Genomic DNA, 21,395 nt, shown 5'->3' with positions numbered 1-21,395 from the left:
AAGAAAGAATGAAAGGCCCTGAGTTCAAGCCCTGCTGCTAACATGCACATTCACACGTGCACGTGCACGCACACGCACACACACACACACACACACACACACACACACACACACACACAGAGACTAGTTGAAAAAGATAAGACACAACTTACTAAGCTAACTTTGTATAAAAGAGAAAGGGAGGAAGAATAGTATTCATTGTACTTTTAAGTATGTAAGGTACTAGTTCTAGAACATAGAGTAGCTTGGGTTTGTGCACATACACATATACACATAGATTTATATAAACATGTGTGAATTATTTTGAGACAGAGTCTCACTATGTAGACCAGGCTGGCCTTGAACTCATGATGGATCCCTCACCCCTTCAAGTGCTGAGGGATCCATCATAAGTTCAAGGTCATGTTCTACCATGTGTGACTTGTATATTCTTCTACTTATCTGAATGTTGTTCTGAGTCAATATATTTACATCAATCACCCAAGAAATAAAGAATTTTTAAAGACAGAAAAAAAAATAGCACAGGATGAAACTACCCAGAAAGATTCCAGGAAATAATAAGACAAGAAACAGAAATGATGATTATCATTTTTAGATTATTAAAAAGTCAAACAGGAAACATTTAAGGAAGTATAGTACCATTATACAACTACAAAATTCTATACATGGTGTAGGAAAAGGAGAGAAGGAGGGAGGGAGATAGGGAAGAAGTTCAAAATCAGGATGTATGTGGCAGACAATTGAAGATAGTGTATTGATTTATCTATTGTTATTTTTCCACTGAGGAAACCAATAAAGCTCCAACTCTTTGGGTCAACTGCCTTTTAGGGCAGAATATCAATGTTATGAACATGATCCTTTAAAATGATTTATTTGGAAATACAGTTTTGAAATTTATGAAGCTGAGCACATGTAATTTGTATACTTTTCTGTCTGTGTAGGTAGAGATGTGTGTGTGAGAGAGAGACACACACACAGACATAAAAAGAGAGAGACAGAGAGACAGAGACAGGGGGAATAAATTTTGATCCGGCATCTGGATATAATATGGCTTAAAGAGAGAAAGAAAAGGATAAAAGGAGACCTACAAAAACAAGCTTAGAAGGTGTAACAGCAATAAAGCTTAACAAAGGGTCTAGAATTGACAAAGTCAGTATGAATTAAGGTTGAAGAATCTTGATCTATTAAATGTAAACAAAAGACACATGATTTAATGAAATTTTCAAGGCTTTAGTAAGAAAAAATGGTATCATTAACATCAAAAATAAAAGAAAAAGAAAATAGAACATTTTTTTTAAAAACCTATTGAATTGTAAATAAGCATTTAGAGTAAAATACTAAGGCTAAAAAAATCCACAATTGAGTCAACTGCTTAAGGTGCAAAGTCTGAGAATTTTGGACAAAGTCAGTATCAAAAGCAGCCCCTCAGTATCTCCCAGCACCAATACCTGAAGAGAAATACACACACACACACACACACACACACACACACACACACACACACACACACACACACACACACACACACACACACCCCAAAATCAGAAAAAATGGACAAAGTCAGTATCAAAAGCAGCCCCTCAGTATCTCCCAGCACCAATACCTGAAGAGAAATACACACACACACACACACACACACACACACACACACACACACACACACACACACACACACACACACACACACACACACACACACACACCAAAATCAGAAAAATTTGAAGCAGCCATGGCAAAAATTTCTTATTAAGTACATCTGGGAGGCTAAGACAAGACAATCATGGTTCTAGGTTAACCTGAGCAGAAAAATCTGTGAGACTGAACCACCACAGTGCAAAGCAGGATATGGTAGCACTCACCTGTGATCCTCCTAACAAAGGGAAGCCAAAAGCAGGCAAACAGTAGCTCAGGTGAGTGAGTAGGCAGAAAGCAAGATTCTACCTGAAAATAATAATTTTAATAAAAGATTGGTGGTGTAGCTCAGTAGCAGAAATACCTGCTGAGCAAGCACAAGGCACTGAGTTCAAATCCCAGTACTGCCCAAAACAACAGCAATGATAATTATCAAATTTCCTAAAATAAATGAATAAAGGAATAAGTTGTCAAAATAATCAGGTGGAAATTACAGAACTAAAGAAATGCAGGGCTGGGAAGGTGGCTCAGTGGTAGAGCGCTTGCCTTGCATGCCCGAGGCCCTGGGTTTGATTCCTCAGCACCACATAAGCAAAAAGAAAAAAGCCGGAAGTAGCGCTGTGGCTCAAGTGGTAGAGCGCTAGCCTTGAGCTGAAGAGCTGAGGGACAGCGCCCAGGCCCAGAGTTCAGGCCCCACGACCGGACCCCAAAAAAAAAAAAAGAAAAAAAAGAAATGCAGTAGTCGAATTTTTTTTAAATTTTATTGTCAAAGTGATATAACTAGGGGTTACAGTTACATAAGTAAGATAGTGAGTACATTTCTTGTTGAACTTGTCAGTAACAGAAATTTTAAAACTTCATAGATGTGCTGCATAGTAGAGAGAAGAGTACCAATGAGCTTAAGGGTAGCACAACAGAATTCACAACATATCCAATGAACACAGAGAAAATGGGGGGAAAACTAACAAAGCCTTAGAGAACCTATGAGTCAATAATCAAACATGCAACTTGTCTTTTATCAGAGGCCCAAACAGGAAAAATAAAGGGATTGAATCAATGTTTGAAGAAGTGTGTGTTTACCTAGCTGAGTAAGATACTGAACAGCTACAAAACTAAGACAGTATATTATTGGCTGAGGATGGACAATAGAGCAATGGAACAGAATACACAATACAGAATACACAATATGCTCTACAGACTTGACAGTCTAAAAGCAATTCAAAGGAGCAGGAATTAGCATTTTCAACAAATAGTGAAATAGTACCTGAGTAAGTGGACATCTTTTTAAAAAAAAAAAAAAACTTTACCTAATATTTTATTTTTAAAAATTATTCATAAGGACCACATTTAAGCATAAAACACACTTTAGATGTGTTAGAAAATGTAAAGAAAGCAGGGCAATAAGCATCAAAGTAATCTAAAACATGGAAAGACTGATCTTTATCAAAAAGTCTTTAGCTCTATAGAAGCCATATGAACAGAACGAACACATAGATATTAAAACTTATAACTTTTGGAGGACATGAAAACAACTTGAGAGTCAACAGTTCATCTTACCAAGTAAAAAACCAAGTGACTGAAAACTTGTAAAAGAAATGAATTCATACATTAAACTACTGTCCCAAAACCTGGAGAGACAGAGAGATGAATAGACCCACATCAGAGCAGAGCAGAAACCACCATTAGAACAAATGACTAAAGAATCAAACATGATCCAGGTGCTGGTTGCTCACGACTGTAACACTAGCTATTCAGAAGGTTGAGATCTGGGAATCACAATTCAAATTCAAAGCCAGTCCGAACAAGAAAATCCATTATATATACATATATATATATATGGGCTTAAAACATATATGTATATATATATTTTTTTAACTTAAATCAGAGCTATGGCTCAAGTGATAGAGCACTACCTGAGTAAAAGAAGCTCACACACAGCTCCCAGGCCCTGAATTCTAGGCCCAGGATAGGAAAAAAAAAAAAATCAAACATGGTTAAGAAGAAAAGTAAAAACTATTCAGAGGTCAGGTACTGGTGGCTCACGCCTATATCCTAGTTACTCAAGAAACTATGACCTGGAAGACTACAGTTAGAAGTCATCTTGGTCAGAAAAGTGAGAGACTCCATCTTGAAGGAACTAGAAATGCCAGGCTGGAGGCTTGTACTGAATCCTTTCTTTCAAGTGAAGGTGATTTATTTCAACACACAGATTTTATTTTTAAAAAAATGCTTACTTGCTTCCTTTATTCTAACATTGATAACAAATTCAAGAATACCAATGAAGACTAATTTGTAAAAATGGATGAATACAATGTTTAAAAACTACATGCTTGGAAATTCATTTACAGAATTTTTTCTGAGATAGTGTAAAAACAATTATGTCAAAGATTAAAAATAAAATAATTTTCATGTAATATAAACTGGAATGCTTCATTCTTCCCCCAACAGAGTGTCTGAAACTAGAAAGAAATTCGACAGCACTTGAATTTAGAAACCTTGACTAATATCACCTAACAAAATCACTTTATGGTAATCTCATTAGAGAATGTTTGCATAGTGACAAAGAATATAAAGGCATTAACAATTTAAGAATAAAATGAATTATCTCAAACTGTTTCCTACCTTTTATATGCTTCAATACTGACAGAAGTAGCAGTTACTCGATTTCAAGAAAATCTAAGCTGTCAGCAGCAAAACAGAACAAAGCCACCAAAGCCACTGAGCAAGAAAGTACAAACCACAGTTACAAACCAAAAAACTGACTTCACATGAATACCAAGTGAGGTCTTTTTTTAGAAGCACTGAAACAGACAGGGAGGAAGATCAGAATTTAACTTGAAAAACTTCTCCAGACAATACCAATTAATGTATACCACTTAGCTTTGCCTACCTGATGGACACAGTATTTTATTTACATTTCTTCTGCATGGAAATGACATAATAAAACCCCTTTGTATAACTAATATATACTAATAAGAACAAATAAATATAAAGCTTCTAAATGGAAAAAACCTGAAATTCTTCCTATGCTTCCTTTAAAAGTGTTACTTCTAGCTCAATTTAAAATGAAAGTTAAAGCCAGATGTTGGTGGTTTATTCCTGTAATCCTAGCTACTCAGAAAGCTAAGATCTGAGGATCATGGTTCAAACCAACCTGGGCAGGAAAGACTGTGATACTCTTATCTCCAATTAACCACCAAAATCTGGGGAGTGGATCTGTGACTCAAAGTGGTAGAGGCCTGCTTTGAGCAAAAAGAGCTAAAGGACAGTGCCCCGGCCCTGAGCTCAAGCCTCACAACTGACCCAAATAAGAAGGAAAAAGAAAAAGTTAAATGAAAGTGAAATAGCACAGAGTGGCCAGCCTACTTGAACATTAATGGTTAACAATCTTCCAATGAGAGAAAACAATGAATGAAAACTTAGAAAGTCTATAAAAGAATGAATAACACGTTTGATCTTAATTTCAGTATTATATCTGTGAAGAGTTGGCACTTAAATATATTATACAGTAGATATGTCAACCGAATTTTTTAAATTTATATAAATCAACAGATATTTGGGGGATAACTACAAAAAAAAAATACTAGAGATGCAAAAATAAAATCTACATTATAACCATCAAACAATTTACAGGGCAGTAAGGCAAGGTAATAATAATAAAATTGACTGATTCAAAATTCACTCAGAAAATATGAATGGTTATTGGCCATATGTATTTCTTAGTGCCAGAGCACCAATATGAGTAAGAGTTCAGAGCCTTGTCTCAAAAAGCTCACAATATACTAGGGAAACAAAGCCTGACCTAAGTAAATGCACACAATTCAACAGACACACAAATACACTTATCATAAGCTAAGTGGGGATACTGAACAAATATGCACAACACTTCCAGGGCCCACAAAAAAGGCTTGACCGGGTATGAAAACATGAGGTAAAGTGCTACAGAGACAGAAAAAGGAAGAAGCACAGCTTAACAGAGGGTTCAAAATGAATTAAGGAACATCTTCTATAAATTCTGAGGCGTATTTAACAGAAAAGGGTATGTATGTATGTATGTGTATCTACAAAAATGTTTGCAGGAACGGGAATGTGTGTATGTCATTTGGAAAAGTAAATATGTATGTATGTATGTGTATATATATATATATATATATGTATGTATGTATGTCATTTGGAAAAGTAAATATTGGTTTCAAATCTTTATCATTGAAGAGTGATGTAATATGTTTGGGGTTTTTCTTTGTTTGTTTGTTTTGAGTGAGGGTAAAAGGCTTGGTCCAGTCCTGGAGCTTGAAATCCAGGGTCTGGGCATTGTCCTTGAGCTTTTGTGCACAAAGCTAACACTCCACCACTTAAGCCACAGCTCCACTTCCAGTGTTTTTGGTGTTTAAATTGGAGATAAGGGTCTTGTGAACTTTCCTGCCTGGACTTGCTTCAGACTGCAATCCTCAGATGTCAGCCCCCTGAGTAGTTAAGATTACAGGCGTGAGGATGGGAAGGTGGCTCAGTGGTAGAGCGCTTGCCTTGCATGCATGAGGCCCTGGGTTCGATTCCTCAAAAAGAAAAGAAGTGGTGCTGTGGCTCAAGTGGTAGAGCGCTAGCCTTGAGGTGAAGAGCTGAGGGACAGCGCCCAGGCCCAAAAAAAAAAAAAAAAGATTACAGGTGTGAGCCACCAGTGTCAGGCTGTAATATGCCATTTTAATTACTATAAGCTCAGTTTTCTTTAAAATAGGGATAACAATACCTGTTTGGAAAGGTTATTATCAAGGTGAGAATACAGTCATCCTTCCCTATACTGTGGCTCACTCAATGAGGCTTCACTTTATCACGGGTTTTTAAAAATAAAATATGCATGTACTGATCCCTCACTCATCATGGGAGCTACGTTCCAGAGGACCCCTCCTCCCCTATCCCCCCCCCCATAGATAAAAATCTCACAAGTAGCAATAAGTGAACCATGATATAGCGAGGGACAACTATATAACGCTGCTACCTCACAGGTTTCACCTACCACAGGGGTCTGTGGAATGTAACTCCGCAATAAGTGAGGGATCACTGTAGATAAAGCAGTGTGCTGAGAGACTTAAAAAACTGTTCTTACTAATATCATGTGAGAGAAAAGGCAAGAACAACAAGTAAGATGGGGAACACATTTGCAAAACCCCAAAACAACAACAACAACAAAACGGAGAAAAGCCTTAAGTAAAACTTAACATAAAAGCATCGAAATGCCATTTAACTGTTTACCCTTCTTACATGATGGATTATTATAAAAGGCTTCATATTTCAAACTGAAGCCAAATATCTTTTTTCAAAGACACTATCCAGGTGGAGCAGTTTAACGAAATTCAAAATCTGGATTTGTACTTTCAAATAAGCTCAGTGAAGGCAATCAACAAGGTTTCCTTAGTTGTAGGTTAAATGCACTCAGCCAATCCCTACCTTGCAGTGTGACAGCCTCAGGGAGCAAAGATCAGACAAACTTGTTTAGAACTTGCAGGAAAGCTGGCTCCATTCTTAGCTTTTAGAATACTTTACCCTTTTCTCAAAACCAAAGGCCCAATCCCCACTCCCGCTGACCTTTACCTTGAGTCATGACCTTACGACTCCAGTTCACTCCCAACATTGATTCTTCTAAAATTCCACTCAAATTAGACATATGCTTTCCTAAGTCTGTATCCTCCACCTTCAAGTGTCTGAAATGGGATTCCACAAAAACAAATTCTATAAAGTGGAAGTTGTCCCTTTTCTATATGCCACCACCCTGTCACACCAGGACAGCAGAAGTGTAACTTTGTAAATAATGTTCTTTAGCTCTTTAGCAAAAGTTCCTCCTCCTGGGGCTAAGGTAGAAAAGTGGGTGAGAGGGTAAATGTGACGAGGGTAATGTGATGAAAATACAATATAGGCATGTATGGCAATGCAATGATTAAACCCATTACCTACACAATCAATATACAGGGAGGGGAGGGAGGGAAAAAGAAAGGAAGAGAGGGAAGGAAGGAAGGAAGGAAAGAAAGAACATTTACGCTAGGGTTCAAGTAGTAGAATGCCTGCCTAGCAAAGCATGAGGCTCTGAGTTCAATCTACAAGTACAACCAAAATAAAGAATAAAGAAAGAAGAGGGAGAGGAGGGGAGATATTTAGGCATAGTGGCACATGCCTTAACCCCAGCCCTCAGATAGCTGAAACAGAAAGATCCAGAGTTCAAGACTAGCCTGGCTTGTACAGGAAAACCATGTCTCAAAAAAGAAGAAAGAAAGGAAGAAGAAAGAAAAGAATAACAAGAAAAGGATGAGGACAGAACTGAAACTTAATAGCCAGGAGAAAGGCCTAATTCTAATAAATAATATGGAAAAGGTTTAGCATGAAATACTTTAGCTCCTTGAGGAAAAACAATGAACATATTTGATTTTTCTCTATAATACTTTGATTTGGTGATGCATGCAGTTTTTTAAAAGGCTGAATCCAGCTAAATCCTAAGTTCATAATAGAAAAATGTCTCTTGAGTATGTAGGAAGTCATAGTAAGAAAAGCAACCCCTATGATTTTTAGTAGAGGCCAGGGTCTAAATATGAAGATATTGAAGGTATTTAAGTATGTAAACATATAGAAATGATGAGAGTTGTGGGCTAATGAATGCTAAAAGGAAACCTGAATAATCACATTTTTAAGTCTCTGAAAACTAAGTTGATTTCTAATTGTTAAATGTTTAATAGTAAACATTATTTCTCCTTCAAATACATTCAAGTCACAAAAGGAGTATTTATATCATGATGTCTTGATATGATGATGTCTCTCCATTGTGTTCTCATAATAGATATTTTTGACCCTGCCATGGAACATTTCTGGCTTGAGCTGAATAATTTTAACTCCACATATGGCTCCCAGAGGCCAAAACTGGAAATGACAGATCCTCCAAACAAGACCAGAAAATGCAGAAGGACGACTGTCCACCATCCATTCATCAGGGACGTAGGGAAGCCCTCTGTTAATGGTGTGTAGTAGTAGGGAAACTCAGCTAGGTTCTCATAGATGCTAAGAAATGAGATTAGTTCGCTTTAAACTCAGATCCACCATAAGCCCCACACACGCGCAAAGGTGAGAAAATTCAATCTTCAGCATTTCAATGGCTTCATAGCTATGGTTTAACTCTGAGGATGTCCCAAGAAGTTTCAAGGGACCAAACAGCACATGAGCAGGAGACCAATAGTCATACTTCACTGATTCCAGGCGGTTAAGAATTAGACCTTCCTAGCTTCTTAATGACAAGCATGGGGCCCTTACAGAGCCTACAGCAACCATTACATGTAGAATTCTAAGAACTCCTTCTAAGCTGGATGTTTCTCACTTTTAATTTTCTACTCCAGGTCCCTTTCTCTAAACAGTTCATAAAGAGTTGATCTGGCAGCCTCAAATTGGGTAAAATCCAGAGAAAAGTTATCAGAATGAGGCAACAACCTTTTCCATTGGGTCCTCTACTTATACATGAGAGGGTGTCTGCCTTTCTTTTCCTATTGTTGCATGTTCAGGTTCCTTCTCCACTTCACTTGGAAGCTCTTAGCGTAGCAGGGGAAGAAGCGAGAATCCAAAACCCCTCCCTCTGGTAAAAATTCAAAGATCAGAAAATAAAGATGATTTCCACTGAAAGAATTTTTTATTGTTCTTTACACTGATCCAACTAATCTGAGCAACTCAGTCTTACATCAATCAAACATCAAAAACAACCATATTGTCAGGCACTAGTGGCTCACCTCTGTAATCCTCGTTACTCGGGAGGCTGAGATCTGAGAATTGTAGTTTGCCTCAGCAGTAGAGTCCATGACACTTTTATGTCCAATTAAATCACAAGAACATGGAAGTGGTGCTGTGGTTTAAAGTAGTAGAGTGCTACTCCTGAGCAAAAGGGTTCAGGTACAACACCCAGGCTTTGAGTACAAGCCTGACCACCAACCAAAAACAAAAAAAAAGTCCATACTGTACACGCTCAACAAAGCATTTTTGTATCTTTGCATGCATTCTACCTTCATAAAACACTTTGTGCCTGTATTTATTCACTGGATAAGTACTGTCTTAAAATCTAAAAAATACTAAGTACCAAATGAGATCATAAAAACAGAGGGAAAAGGAGAAAAAGTACTAGTTTTGAGGCTAGACAGGTAACTCAGTGTTAAAGCACCTGCTTTAACACAAAATCCTGTGTTCAATCCCCAGCACCACACACACACACACACACACACACACACACACACACACACACACACACACACACACACACACACACACACACACACACACACAGAGTTCTAACCGGGATGTTGATTAGAGAAGAGGCAATTCTAATACACAATGACAACTGGTAGAAGGAATCCCCATGAAAAAAAAGGTAGTGAAAGCACATGAGAAGTATAACCTAAACCCCGTTAAGGCAAAGGAGAGAAAAAGTGGCCTCCCTGCCTCTCAGTCAAAATATGATTCTCCCATCTTCAAAAGTACAGCTTTGAAGCCAGGCCCCAACATCACCAAAAAAAGAACATTAACTCATAAATATTATCTTATTCTTAAAGAAATCTGTAAAACTCAAAAGAAAAATAAGGACAAAAGGAGAATCCTCAATCACAGACAGCTCAATAAAAGTACCAAAGACAGAAAGTACTTAATTTTTTTTGGGGGGGGGGGGGTGTCTGGTCATGGGGCCTGAACTCTGGGCCTGGGCGCTGTCCCTCAGCTCTTCAGCTCAAGGCTAGGGCTCTACCACTTGAGCCACAGCGCCAATTCCGGCTTTTTTCTTTTTGCTTAAGTGGTGCTGAGGAATCGAACCCAGGGCCTTAGGCATGCAAGGCAAGCGCTCTACCACTGAGCCACCTTCCCAGCCTGAGAAGTACTTAAATTTTGCCTAAATGTGCCAAGGTCTTGAGTGTATGTAATAACTTTCTAATATATCATCTACACCTCAATTTATTCCTTATGTGTTTTCAAAGACACAGACTTAGACTGATTTAGAATATTAATAGCAACTGGATATGTATTCATAGATTAACCACTGGTTTAGAAAGTGCAGATGGCAATAAGCGAGATCTCTGTACACTTCTCTTTTTAATTTGAATTTCAAATACTCGTTATTACCAATGAATCAAATACAGTATAAATCTTTTGTTTATATTTAAAGTCACCAAATGAAACAAAACTCAATGACTTCAAAGTTGAAATGATTTTTCGTAAAGGAAAAAAAAAAACTGTCAAGATTGTCTTACACCTATAATCCTAGATACTCAGGAGGTTAAGAACTTGAAGATTATAGTCCAAAGCCAGTCCAGGCAGAAAAGTATGTGAGACTCCAATTGACTGGCAAAATACCCTAATGGAGGCAAGGCTAAAGCAGCAGAGTGCCAGCTGTGAGCAAGAAAGCATAGCCAAAATGCAGGGCCCAAAACACAAACACACAAAGGGAGAAAGAGAGGGAGGGGGGGAGGGAAAAAAAAAAGACCAACCCATAAAAATGACAATCCTACCTCTGCCAACATCAGAGAATTTAAAGGAAAAGAAAATTGCAAGCTTTCAATTATATGTATATTATATTATATTATATATGTATATGCTATATATACATATATGTATTATATGTATATATGTAAACAACATTTGCAATTCCCAAGAGACATTAAATTTGAAAGCTCATACCTGCAATCTCTCATTTACTTGGGAGGTGAACTGAATCATGGTTTGAATTCAGCCCTAGAAAAAAGATGGGGAGCTCCCACCTCAACATAGCAACTGGTAATGGTGATGCACAGCTACAATCCCAGCTATGCATGGGAAATATAAGTAGAAAAATCAAAGTCCAAGACCAGTCCCAGACCAAAATAATAACTGAAGCAAAAAAGGGGGTATGGCTCCATTGGTAGAGTACCCTGCTAGTAATCACAAAGCCATCACTTCAAACTCCAGTACTATACACACGCACACACACACACACACACACACACACACACACACATACACACAAACACATACACACACACACACACACACACAGAATATGCGAAGTACAGCAAGGAACTATCTGAGAACAGAAGAGGACAAAAGGCATAAGAACCAAATGCACTGCATGAAATCTGATTAAATTCTGTATCCAAAAACTCAGAAAGTTAGGGACAACTGGACAACCTGCAGATAGACCACTACTTTAAACATCATGCTGGATTAACTGTATATACGGTTCAAAACTCAATGCTGAAGCTGGGCGTTGATGGCTCACGCCTGCAATCCTAGCTACTCCGAAGGCTGAGATCTGAGGATCACTGTTCAAAGCTAGCCTAAGCAGGGAAGTCTGTGAGACTCCTATGTCCAGTTAACTACCAGAAAACTGGAAGTGGCACTGTGGCTCAAGTGGTACAGCGCTCGCCCTGAGCTGAAGAGCTGAGGGACAGCGCCCAGGCCCAGAGTTCAAGCCCCATGACTGACCAAAAAAAATCAATGTTGAAACTTAACTACCAAGGCAATATGGTACGAGTCAGAATCCTTCTGCTTACACCAGGGGGCTCCACAGGGCTGGATGAAGATTATACTAGTATGAAAGGAGCTTCCTTCCTGCTTCCATCCACAGGAACACCAAACTTACTGGCACCTTGAGCCAGGATTTCCCAGCCTTCAGAATTTACTAAATTTAGGTTTACTACAAATGAGAGTATCTTGGCTGCAATTCAGAAGAAATGCACTAGAACAAAAGTGAAAGCTGATTTTTTTTATTTTATTTTATTTTATTTTTGGTCGGTCATGGGGCTTGAATTCTGGGCCTGGGCGCTGTCCCTGCACTCTTCCACTCAAGGCAAGTGCTCTACTATTTGAGCCATAGCACCACTTCCGGTTTTCTAGTGCTTTTTTGGAGATAAAAGTCTCACAGACTTTCCTGGCCAGGCTGGCTTTGAACCATGATCCTCAGATCTCAGCCTCCAGAGTAGCTAGGATTACAGGTGTAAACCACTGGTGCCCAGCTGAAAGCTGATTTTTAACAAGATGAAGTAAGACAATGAGAAACTAAAGAAGGTGCCAGAACAAAGGAGAAAAAGGTTGTTTAGAAATTCATTCCTAGAATCCATGGGCCTTCTGTGTTGCAAATGACTTCAAGATTTGGGGGCAGCTGAGCAACTGTTGGATGCCAGTATGAAGTTCAGAAACCTTTTAAAAACCTCTCATAGGATTATTTTTTCCAAAAGGGATATAATTAAAATTATATCCAAAGGGATATAATTATAAATAATATTAGTGCTGGAAATAAATAGCATATGATAAATTTTAATATGTACTACTTAATATTTATTTTACTTTTTTGATATTTAAATTTTATATGACATTTAACTATGAGTTGAATTTCATATGACTTCAGGATCTCTCTAGAAATACACAAATGAGAAACCAGAAGAAAAAATGAATGTTCAAGAAGAAAAGTTTGACATCTGAATTTGAACAGAAAGGATGAAGAACTAATATACATTGGGATGCTTTGATTATTAGTTGACAAAGTAATAATCGTATCACAAATAAGGTAAAATTCACTGAGATAAATGACAGCAAAAAATAATTAACATAAATGTAAAATGCTAAACTTGGAACTATGCAAAACAATCTACTGTCATACAATTTCAGACACACACAAAAAAAGAGATTTTCATAATTTACTAAGAACAGTAAAGTAATCCTACCTTACTACTATTCATTGCTGGTCATTTCTTATCTAAAGTAGCAGGTCCACGTTGAGGTATTACACATTAGGAATGAGGAAGATACTTGAGAAAATGTGCACAAAAGTCTCACAGGAATGATCGTAAGTCTAGCCAAAAGAACTGAGCTGCAAGAAAGAAATTCAAGAGGTCAGAACTATTCACTAAAGAAATGAGGGGGGGGGGGGGGCCTGGGAAGGTGGCTCAGTGGTAGAGCGCTTGCCTTGCATGCATGAGGCCCTGGGTTCGATTCCTCAGCACAACATAAGAAAAAGCCGCAAGTGGCGCTGTGGCTCAAGTGGTAGAGCACTAACCTTGAGCTGAAGAGCTGAGGGACAGCACCCAGGCCCAGAGTTCAGGCCCAGGACCGGATCCAAAAAAAAAAAAAAAAAAGATATGAGAGGGGGAAATTTTACATGAATTGTATTGTTGAGGCTATTACTCAAAATTAATTGTGACACTTTTACCATTCTCCAAATTAAAAGTAATAATATAGGCTCATGACAAGCTCATGCCTGCCATTCTAACTACTAAGGAGGCTGAAATCTGAGGATCACAGTTCAATGCAAGCCCAGGCAGGAAAGTTAACTCCAATTAACCACCAAAAAGCTGGAAATTGCACTATGGATAAAAGTAATAGAACACTACTAACCTTAAGCACAAAAGCTCCAGGACAGCGTCCAAGCCCTGAGTTGAAGCCCTAGGACCAGCACAATAAATAAATAAAATGAAAATACTATATTGACTTGTCTACTACCTCCTTACTATGTCCCCTTTTGTTCTACTACTCTCTCCCCTTCTGTTCTACCACTGTCCCAAGGTATAACATATTTCACCTTCTCCCCACCCTATTCCTCCTTCAAGTTTACAGCACCTCAGAAAAGCAAAGGACTAACTTGCTAAAATACTTTTGCAATCTAAGAATTAAGTACTAAGTAAATTCTTCTTCAAAGTCCAAAGGTTTTTGAAAGATTGCCCCAGAAAAAAAAAAAAAAAAAAAACAATCTTTATTTCCCCGGATTAGTATGCCAATATATGGTCCCTAAATTGACTGTTCTCTCTCAATTCTTGAAACTATTACTTCTAATAGGTCTCTTGATAATTCTATCTTCTTTATCACTGATGTCACTAAAGACCCAAGAGGTGCTGGTCTCAGGACCCTGCAGATGCCTAATTAACTTATAGAAAACTGCACAGTGCAGGCTGGGTTGTAGAGCACTTGCCTTACATGCATGACGCCCTGGGTTAACTTCCTCAACACCACATAGGCAGAAAAAGCTGGAAGTGGTGCTGTGGCTCAAGTGGTAGAGCACTAGCCTTGAGCTGAAGAGCTGGGGTACAGTGCCCATACCCAGAGTTCAAGCCCCACAACAGAAAAGAAAAGAAAAGAAAAAATTGCAGAGTGTATATATAATCCTGTATATTTAAAATAATCAGTAGATCCCTCTTAATACCAAATGCAATATAAATGCTACGTAACCACTATTATACTGCATAGTTTAGGGACTAAGAACAAAAATTCAAGACTGTGAGTGCAATACAAATGCAGATTTTGTGTGTGTGTATGTTGCCACAACTGCTTTAACTCAGGACCTGGATGCTGTTCATTTTCTTTTCTACTGAAGGATGGTACTCTACCACTTGAGCCACAACCCAATCTGGCTTTTTGATGGTAAACTGGAGATAAGAGATGTACAGACTTTTCCTGATATGGCTGGCTTTGAACCATGATCTTCAGAACATTTCTAATAAGTTTTTTATTGTGAAAATACTGTACAGATGGGTTACAGTTACATGAGCAAGGTAATGAGTATATTTCTTATCAAGCATTGTTGCCTCCTCATTGCATCTCATTGTTAGAATGGGTCCACCTGTATCCCTATTTAAACATTTTGTTTTTTCCCTTCCCCTCCCCAAATTACATCAACATCAAATACAGTGAAAATAGGGATTATACCGTGGGGGAGGAACATACAAAGCAACAACAACAACAACAAAATCACATGGTACCTTATAAATATGTTAGAAACAATAGCAAGAAGGAAAAAAACACTTGTGTCCCTATCTTGGGGTTCATTTTGCTTAACTTCATCTTATCTGGTCATATGTACATAGCTTTTGACCTTTTCTACTTGTCCCAGACATATACTAGTTATTGCAAATAAGGGAAACCATGGGATCTATGTTTCTTTGGGCCTGGCTTGCTTCAGTTAATACAATTTTTTCCAAGTCTTTCCATTTCCTAACAAATGGGGTGATGTCATTCTTTCTGAGGAAGAAAGCAGTATGGAAGTTCCTCAAAAGACTCCACATAGAACTCCCCTATGACCCAGCAATCCTACTTTTGGGCATTTACCCAAACGATCACAAACAAGGCCATACTAAAGCTACCAGCCCAACTATATTTATCACAGCATTATTTACCAAATGTGGTATATATATACACAATGAAATTCTATGCCTCCATCAGAAAGATCCTCAGACTATTTTGAGCAGTGTTTTGTTGAATCCATAGATGCAGAACCCATGAAGACAAAGGGCCAAGTGAATATAATTTAATATCTTACTAGTTTCTTTTGCTTCTTGTACTCCTATTTCTAATCTCTATTTTCTGGTTTATAATTAGCTCTACCCTTCTTCCATACTCTTCCATTTTGTTTGCCTGTTCTTTCTCCTGTCATTTCCCCTACTCCTTCAAATATCAAATAATTTTCACAGTTTACCAGTAAGATCGCTCCTATCCTTCTTTTCAGGAAACTGACAAAAACTGTACCAGCCGTATATTTTACTAATTTCCAAAGGATTCCTTCTTTGCTTGCAGACAAGTATTTTTTTTATTCTAGATTTAGCAAGGTTCTCAATGGTAAGTTGACTGAAAATCTAATCTACATATAATTTTAAATGCTACTATCTTCTTCTACTAACCAGTGAGCTAAATGGTAATATGGACTTTTTTTAACTTCTTGGTAACAGAGTTTGTTTCAGAGCCTTGAACTTGTACTCGTGCAGGAAGAAGCTTTACCACTTGAATTACAATCAGTCCTTTCTGCTTTTTCTGCTTTCTGCTATTTTTCTGAATAGGGTCTTACAGTTATGTCTAGCCCAGCATGAAACACAATCCTCCTATTTGTACTTCCCATATAGTTGGGATGTCAGGCAAGTGCCACAATGCTCAAGTTTTTTATTGGTTGAAATGGGAATGGCACAAATACTTTGTCTGGGCTACCCTCAACCTACAATCTCCCTCTTCTCTATCTTCCAAGTTACTAGGATTACAGGAGTGAGACACTGCATCTTGCCTGATGACAGAGATTTTTATTTTAATATAGTTAGTGACCTCCAAATACCTGGAGTATATCAAACAAGTATGAATGAATAAAATTATAGAATGCATTATGGATTTTTCTGGTTTGTATACACTGGCAAGAGTTGTTATAATAAGTGACAAAATGCATATTTAAAATGATATTTAAATGTGAACATTTTAAACATCACTTCTCTTTTATACTGCTTTCAATAAACAATCATCAATAAAACCTGCAAGGAATACTCTAGTAAATTTCTTCACTCATGAGATTTCAATGGAACAAAATACAGCTTAGTGTATACCTAAACCTGTACATTATTTAAGTATTTAATTCCATTCCAAAAATAAAACCCCAAATTGCTGGATCATCCACTTAATTTTAAATTTCTGAATTTTTCAGACTAAGGCATAAAATTATTCCAGAGTTATTGAGAAATAATATATTCTAGTCTCTTATAAAAAACAAGATAATTGAGATTCCATGTTCTACATAGAGCAGATTCAAATGTCTTGTTCAAAACAACTAATCAAAGTAACAATGTGTTTTGTCTCAAAGTAAGTCAGTCTTGTCTTCTATATTTTTAATTTTAAAAAGCACATGTCCTTAATATTGAAAAGACTTAGCTTAAAAACAAGAACATCTTCATTCTAGATTTAGTTGATTGAAAACCTAATCTACATATAACTTAAATAGAATTACATATATATATATATATATAGTATATTTCTACTGTCTACTATATACTATACATATATATATACTATATACTATATACACTATTGCTATATATCTAAGTGGAACTTTCCTTTGTTAACATTACTGTAAATCTGTGAATAAAATTAGATTCTTTATGTTTATCAAGGATATTATCAGCCTTATCAGCAAAGTTTTGCATTCATAACTGAACATATATAACTTTTTCCTACTGCACCTTAATCTTCTCCTATGAACTTCCTCAGTGACACAGTCCTCGGTCACTAAACAGTCTGAGAGGCAAATATAATCCCCATTTTCTGAATGTGATTCTATCCAGGGATGGGGAAAAATGAAGCAAGAGAAATACCTGGGATGCAAAATTTATAAGGAGTCAGCCACGGTGATGAGATGGAAGACTTGGATTCTTTGTAGTTTCTTTTTCCTTTTTCTCCTCCTTTATCTCCTGGCAATATCACCACATGGGGACACATAGGTGGAACAGTAAAACTATATTGCAAACTGCAAATTTGGTTTGGGGAAAAGGCAGTGCTGACCTGTAGTTGAGCCCTTTGGCTCACTACAAAACACTACAGTAGCCATTGCCTAAGAATGTCACACTTGCTCAACACAATGGAACAGCAGCTACAGGAGAGAAAAACAGATGAATGTCCACAGCAATAGCCACAGTGGATAACTAATTCACACAGAAGATTTTGCAGGTCCAAGTGGCAAACACTGCTGAACACTGTTATAATCCACCTCAGTCCCATGGCACCAGACCAAACTGCCTAACTGGGTCTAAGTAAAATTAGAAGGGAATTTCAGCAGTAGCAGAGAGCCACAGCATTCTGAAATGGGGGTAGCTAAGAGGATGAGTCACTCATGGCCTGGGGTTAGACAGGAAATGGAAGGGTAGAGGAAGTTACTCCTTCCCTCAAACAGCAAAGTTGGAGACTTCCCACACTTTATCTTATCAAGAAGACTGCCAAGAAGCTCTAAACAACCACACAATTGGAGAGAGGCTAAGAGTAGGTCTCAACTTGAGATACAAGGCTCCTTCTCCCACTAGAGGGATTACATCATCAGCTGAAGCCAGATCCGACAGCAGGATCTGAGACTGGAAGTGTGGATCAGAGAGGCTGTGTGGCAATAAACCATATGCTCACCAAAGACAGAAATCTGACCGTTCGGAAACTTGGATTGTTTTGTTTACTTTTTATTGGGTTTTTTTGCAAATGTTTTATTGTGTTTAAGTGATAAACTTTTATTGTTTTATTTGTGTTTGTTTTTTGGATTATTTGCTTAATGTTTTGTTTTTTTCCTTTTTGTTTTTCTTTTTTATCATTGTTCTTGTTTACCCTTTTCCCTACCACAGAACTCTTTATCTTTTCTTCTCACGTCCAGTTCCTGAAGTCACTACTCCTCCCTACAACAAAACTATATATCTATGCTGAGCATAATAGGTATCTGCACCCAGTCCAGCCACACCCTTTCTCACCATCTTCCTGACTCTATCTCTTCCCTCACCCTTCCCACTCAAATGGCTTAGTTCTAAATCCTTTGGCACTATATAAAAACACAGCCACCAGTACCTATCACATAACTGGTTGTATAAAGTTATCAACAGTGTATTGCTTATATAAATATTTCACTCGGTTTTTAGTTTTAATTTATGAGAGCTGTGATATATCTCCAGAGCAGTAACAAGAAACAGCTCATCAACACAGCTAATATCCAGACAAGTGAGAATAAAGTGAATAACCCAGTGGTAAGACTCAAATAAAAGCCCAAATCACAATGAGACCTAAAATAAGTAAAAGCCAACACAAAAATACAAGAAATATGCCACACTTCCAGAATAACTATACAAGAATTATTATACAAAATTTAAATAAATGTACTAATTTATATAATTCTATTTTTAAATGTCCCAATTAATAATTACATAATACAATAAAGAAAGCACTCTGTACTAAGTTCAAAGAAAGGTTGAAAAGAATGTTCAATAAAATAAAAAGATCTACAAGGAACTACAGTGACACAAAGAAAATACAAGAAAAAAATAAATTCAAGGAGAATAAAGATAAAAAGCTAAGTGAATTCCAAGTGCACAGAAAGAGCTAAATAAGCTGAAGAGAATATTGCTAAATAGCTAAAAGAGATCAAGGAAGATATATATAAATTAATAAATGAATAAGAAAGTCAATGCAAGACATGATAAAAGATCTTAATTTTTTAAAAAACAGAAATCCTAAAAATAAAGTAAATCTCAAGATGAAAAATAAAGTAGCAGTCTCTCTAGCAGAGTAGATGATATAGAAGACAGAAATAGTAGAAAAGTCAAAAGAAAATACAAAAAAAGGGTTTTTTTAAAGCACAGAAATTTGTAAAAACTTCCAAAACTAAATTAGAAAACCAAAATTACAACTTACAGATATGAAGAAAGGAAAAGAGGATACCTAAGGGTATTAGAAATATATTCAACAGAGTAATAGCAGGAAACTTTCCAAACCTTTAAAAAAGTCAAGCAAATCTAGGTACATCCAAAAGGTCAAACCAGAAAAGAACTACCCCATGACATAATATAGTTAAAATATGAAGCAAATAAAGCAAAAGAAGAATACTAAAAGCAAGAAGCAAGTAAATACATGTCACCTACATAGAAAACCCTATCACAATAACAGATTTTTCAACACAAACCATAAAAGCAAGGAGGGCTTATAATGATGTATTTCAAGTACTGAAAGTAAATAGTTGCCAGCCCACAGTACTCTACCTAGTAGAGCTTTTATTTATCACTGAAAGGTAAATCAAACCAGCTCAGCATAAAAAAAAAACTAAAACAATTCACCATCCCTAAACTAGCACTACAGAAAATGCTCAAAAATATCCCGCACACAGATCATCATAAAAATGAGAAAGGTAGGGAAATCACAGCCCATCAGAAGAGTATATAAGCATGGGAGGATCAGGAAGAAATACAAGATTAAAACTTAATGGGGGAATGGCAGGAACTATCGCATACCATTTTAATTCCAACATTTAAAATTAGTGGATGCACTCAATAGTTATATGCATAGGATCATATAAAATGATGTTTAGCTAAAAAATGGAAACAAGAGGTTTTTTATTTGATTGTTTTTGGGTTTTCTTTTGTTTTATTTTACCTTTTATGGCTGCTTTTGATTTCTGTACTTTTTGTCTTGTAAGTTTATCTGTTGGGGGGAAGGAGGGGAGGGGAAGCACTGAAATAGTGGGACAAAGGGTTCAAAGCCAGCCAGGGCAGGTAAGTCCATGAGACTCTTATCTCCAATTAACCATCAGAAAATCAGAAGTGATGCTGTGATTCTAGTGGTAGAGTGCTAACCTTGAGCTAAAGAGCTCAGAGATAGCATCCAGGCCCAGAGTTCAAGGCCCATGACAAAAAATAAATAAAAATAAAAATAAAATTATCCTATCAGTGATGCTACTCTTGGGTATTTACCTGAAAGACTGCAAGTCAGCAGGATACAAGAAAGAAAAGCACCTGTACACCTGATCACTACAGCACTATTCATCATAGTTAAGTCACAGAAACAGCCCAGATCCCTTATGACAAGCGGTAAACTAATCAAGAAAATGTAGCATACATATACAAAATGAGATTTTATTCATCTATCAGGAAGAATAATATTATGTCATTTGCAAGGAAATAGATGGGCCTAGAAAACCTCACATTGCATGAAGTAAGCCAGGCTCAGAGAGACAAAGGAACATTTTCTCTCATAGGTGGAAATTAGACCAAAAAATGTAAATATATTCACATATATCTGGAAGCACACATAGGACCATATTCATATACACATGACCAAACTGACTAAAGCATAGTATATGAGTGAGATTCAGAGTGTAATGCCTTTGAACAATTATCAATTAGTTCAACAATGTGAATACCAGGAAGTGGAAATATGTCTTGACTTAAAGAAGGACTAAAATGAGTGGGGTAGACAAATGAAGAGAGGAGTAGTGAGTGAATATAGTTATGATAGTCAATGTACAA

At 37.0% G+C, this 21,395-nt stretch overlaps 1 protein-coding gene across 4 annotated transcripts in view; it reads right to left on the bottom strand.

Annotated features, from left to right (window-relative positions):
- Fer (FER tyrosine kinase) overlaps positions 1-21,395 on the bottom strand; it is a 365,128-nt gene that overhangs the window by 329,180 nt on the left and 14,553 nt on the right. For 3 of the 4 annotated variants that reach the window (XM_042692002.1, XM_042691999.1, XM_042692000.1), the window contains exon 2: positions 13,335-13,480. The exons of the other annotated variant lie outside the window; for it this stretch is intronic. The gene's annotated coding sequence lies outside the window, so the exon portion shown is untranslated. The remainder of the gene's footprint in view (positions 1-13,334; positions 13,481-21,395) is intronic. 4 annotated transcript variants of the gene reach the window in all.

This window comes from Dipodomys spectabilis, unplaced genomic scaffold, assembly GCF_019054845.1.
Source record: "Dipodomys spectabilis isolate Male_0828 unplaced genomic scaffold, ASM1905484v1 ptg000147l, whole genome shotgun sequence".
In the NCBI taxonomy this organism is placed as follows: Eukaryota; Metazoa; Chordata; class Mammalia; order Rodentia; family Heteromyidae; genus Dipodomys; species Dipodomys spectabilis.
This window is presented reverse-complemented; position numbering and strand designations above follow the sequence as displayed.